Source organism: Elephantulus edwardii, unplaced genomic scaffold, assembly GCF_000299155.1.
Source record: "Elephantulus edwardii isolate Elephantulus edwardi_28Jun2011 unplaced genomic scaffold, EleEdw1.0 scaffold00045, whole genome shotgun sequence".
Classification (NCBI taxonomy): domain Eukaryota; kingdom Metazoa; phylum Chordata; class Mammalia; order Macroscelidea; family Macroscelididae; genus Elephantulus; species Elephantulus edwardii.
The window spans coordinates 12,105,435-12,109,733 of NW_006399795.1; the positions used below are offsets into that span (position 1 = coordinate 12,105,435).

Consider the following 4,299-nt stretch of genomic DNA (forward strand, 5'->3'; position numbering starts at 1 on the left):
AAGGTAGATTTGTATGTTCTGTTGGAAGTCCATAGTATATTCCATGGACTGTAATCAGACAGGTTAGGATTTTCAACACATTTTCTAGGGGAAGTAGAAAAGGATACATCCATCCATCCATAGCATCTACTAAGAGTGATTCGTGCTTTTTTTTTAGCATCTATTTAGCATTTTAGTATTCTTCGCCAATATCACAATTCAAATGTGCCATTCAAATGTACCTGTTCTTTTTCTATCTTCCTTTTTAATTGTCCAGATTTTTGCCTACATATGAAGCTGTTTAAAAGACCATTGCTAGCGAGCGCGCGGGCGAGGCCGTGCGGGGCCGCCTGCTTCCTTCTCGCTGCCCACGGCGTCCCGGGGGGTGGGGTGGGGGGGCGTGCCGCGATGACAGCGGCCGAGCCCGCAGCCCCCACGACCCCCTCGGGCCCCAGCCATGGCAAAGCAGTACGATGTGCTGTTCCGGCTGCTGCTGATCGGGGACTCCGGAGTGGGCAAGACCTGCCTGCTGTGCCGCTTCACCGACAACGAGTTCCACTCCTCTCACATCTCCACCATCGGTGTTGACTTTAAGATGAAGACCATAGAAGTAGATGGCATTAAAGTGCGGTTACAGATCTGGGACACGGCTGGGCAGGAGAGGTATCAGACCATCACAAAGCAGTACTATCGACGGGCCCAGGGAATATTCTTGGTCTATGACATTAGCAGCGAGCGCTCTTACCAGCACATCATGAAGTGGGTCAGTGATGTGGATGAGTATGCACCAGAAGGTGTCCAGAAGATCCTCATAGGGAATAAGGCTGATGAAGAACAGAAACGACAGGTGGGAAGAGAGCAAGGGCAGCAGCTGGCTAGGGAGTACGGCATGGACTTCTATGAAACAAGTGCCTGCACCAACCTCAACATTAAAGAGTCTGACGGAGCTGGTGCTGCAGGCCCATTGGAAGGAGCTGGACGGGCTCCAGACACGTGCCAGCCATGAGCTGGCACTAGCTGAGCTGGAGGAGGAAGAGGGCAAACCTGAGGGCCCAGTAACCTCTTCAAAAACCTGCTGGTATATTCCCAGTAGTGGAATTGCTGGGTCAAATGGTATCTCTATTTGCAACTTTTTGAGAAAGCGCCATACTGCTTTCCACAGGGGTTGCACCATTTTACGCTCCCACCAACAGTGAATCAGGGTTCCAGTTTCTCCACAACCTCGCCAGCATTTGTTGCTTGCTGTTCTGTTAAATGTTGCTATTTTGACTGGGGTGAAATGATATCTCATAGTTGTTTTAATTTGCATCTCTCTTAGGGCTAGGGATTTTGAGCATTTCTTCATGTGTTTGTTAGCCATCTGAATGTCGTCTTCGGTGAAGTGCCTGTTCATATCCTGTGCCCATTTTTCTATTGGATTATTTACCTTTATCTTGTTGTGGTGCTCAAGTATTTCATAAATTCTGGGTATAAGTCCCTTATCTGATATGTTATATACCCTGAAGAGACCATAGCTGACATCCAAGCAGATATATGCACACCCATGTTCATTGCAGCTTTGTTCACAATAGCAAGGAGTTGGAAACAACCTAAGTGCCCATCAACAAACGAATGGCTAGAGAAGCTGTGGTATATTCGCACAATGGAATACTATGCTGCATTAAAAAACAAGGAACTCATGCAATATTATTCAAAATGGTTGACTCTGGAGAACATTATGCTGAGTGAAATATCCCAGTCACAAAAGGACAAATATTACATGATGCCACTGTTGTAGAATGGGACTGTCCTTGGGGATAGGGAGACACTGAGTAAGATGGGTTCAATAATGTATACTGCACTGAAGCAGAGGAGGGAGAAAACTCTTTAAAAGAGATATATAACTAGGTATTTCTGTCATCACAGGAGACTAGAGCGAGGGCTACATGGTGGAGGGGACCTGGGGGAGGGTTTGTAAAACAATGAAAGAATCTTTTCTTTTACTTTTCCATAATTTTTGGACTCATGTACTTATAACTTGTTAGTCAAATTTGTGTCTTCTAGGTTGCAACACCCCCATGATACATCTTGAAGGATATGTACATGTACAGCCAAGCACAATCAATAAGAGTGCATCTGAATTCCAAAATCAATCTCCATAATAGTCTATGTGTTTCCTACTGCCAAAGGGGCCCTTTAGAGTAGTGAGAGAAGATCTTCACCCTGAAACCCACAGCGTCCCTTTTCAGCAGGAAGTAGCTAAGAGAATACGCCGTCCCCTTTTCCTTATGACTCAGGGTGAAGTCTCTCTCAGGGAGGAGTGATAGGGAATGGCAAAGGATACACTGACAAAGAAGATTAATCAGAACTGGCTTTGACAAGCACTGTGGCATTTGGACAAGAACAAACTGGGAGGAGGGTAGAGAGAATAGTGCAACAATGAATGAGTGGAAGCCCAAAATCTCTGTAAATGTTTATGAAAATTAATAAAATATAATTATAGAAAAAAAAAAACAAAAACCTGCTGGTGCTGAGAGTTCTGTGTGGGGCACCCTACACAATACCCCTCTTCCCTCAGGAGGCCTTGGGCAGACAGGGGAGCTGGGCCTTTCCCCCCCACTGCTGTCCTTTCCTTTGGATGACCTGCTGAGTATCAATAGCTGCTACTCCCACCTGCCTGGCCCTGACAGTGGCTCTGCTATCACCTCTGAGCAGTCTTGTCCCCAGCCCTTCCCTAGAGTATGGTCCTCCAGTCTGTTTCCCTAGAAACAGGCCTGCGATGGCTCCTGAGTGCTTTAAGCACAGTCTCACTGCCTGGGCTCCTCCAATTTTGGCTAGTTTGGGGTCAAAGTCAGTGTAAGGCTCCTTCTTTCCAGTGCATTTAGTCTCCTCTCTGCTTCTTTCTTCCCCCTTACTGTCCAGTGTGTTTTCTACCAGAGCCCTTTCCCTGTTGTGTCCTGCTGTGTAGCTGCTGGTGGAGCTTCCTTCCTCCATTTCTTCCTTACCCCTGTCCCAGGGGATGGGCCCAGGCTCGTGGGGATGTTCCATTTCCTCTGCTCCAGGGAGAAACACCCCCAGCTTTGTGGGTGGGCCAAAGGGTACAGGGTGCTTCTTCCTCTGCTCCCCCACCCCACTGCTCCCTCCTTGTGCCAGGGGCCCACGTCACCGGTGACCGGGGAAAGTGCAACATCAAGGGAGGGAGGAAACACCAAACTGAAGGGCTGCAAGCCCAGGGCTGTCCTACCTCCACCCACTCCCCAGCCTGAGCTTTAGCCTTGCTTGCCTGCTTGCCCGCCTGCCTGCCTCTTTGGGGAACTGAGCTTTGAGGTAGGTGCCCCAGAGAAGAAGGGAAAAAAATGGTGAGGGGTGGCAGGGATAAAAAGTCACCTTCATTCTCTACCTCCCATGCAGTGTGGACACAGTATCTCCCCACCTGGGCTCCCAGAGTCAAAGATACAGACCAGAGCCTGAGGATACTGCAGAGGCAAAGAGAGGCCTGGGTCAGTGGCATTACAAGCCCCACCATGCCAACCAGGAAGGGAAGTGTTCAGAGATGAGCTCCTCCATCTAGTTCAGGGCCAGGGAGAGAGGCCGGGGCAGCACTTGGCAAACCAGATGGGCATGTGGCAGCAGTAAGGCCTGCTGGGCGCCATCTTCCATTTCTTAGGGGAGAGGAATGTTTCCCCTGTGATGCTCTGGCCAAGGTGAGAGGACCTGTAAACACCTCAGTGTTTCAGTGAACCTAACCTTTAGCTCTCAAGGTTTTCCTGGGACCCAGCGTTTGTGAGAGAAGGACCAGGACCCCATGGGACAAAAGAAAGAAGGCCCTGAGGAAAATGCTTGGTGCTTGTTCTCTTCAGCCTTTAAGATCAAGTGCTCCTCTTGCCCCTTTAGCTTCTGCACAGGAGGCTTGAGGGTTTGCCAACTGCACTGTGGCTACTGGTGGAGGGAAGAGAGTGCCTTCCACCAGAGTTCCTTGTTCAGGAAGATGATCCTTTCAATTGACATGGCCCAAGAGTAGCTTGAGGAAGAAGAAGGAAAAAGTTGGTTACTACTCCTTCTAGGGTCCCTCCCCGGGTCCCACCTTGCAAGTGGAGAAGCCTAAGCTAGAGACTCGTTCTCAGGCTACATTAGCTGCCTCCACATGGTTGGGGCAAGTACTGAGCATGGGCGTTCATCAACTTAGGACCAAAATCTAGTGCACACACATCTAGTGGAGTATTCCTTACTCCAACAGTAAGCAGAGGGCAAAACCACCCACCCTTTCCTCCTGTCTCTTAACAAATCAGAAAACAGAAATCAGCAAACAGCCAGCAGGAGAGAGCAGCTCAGGATTTAGGA

General features: G+C 49.0%; 1 pseudogene; it reads left to right on the forward strand.

Moving 5' to 3' along the window:
- The first annotated feature begins 436 nt into the window (after positions 1-436).
- LOC102875370 lies at positions 437-3,529 on the forward strand (annotated as a pseudogene).
- The last annotated feature ends 770 nt before the right edge of the window (positions 3,530-4,299 follow it).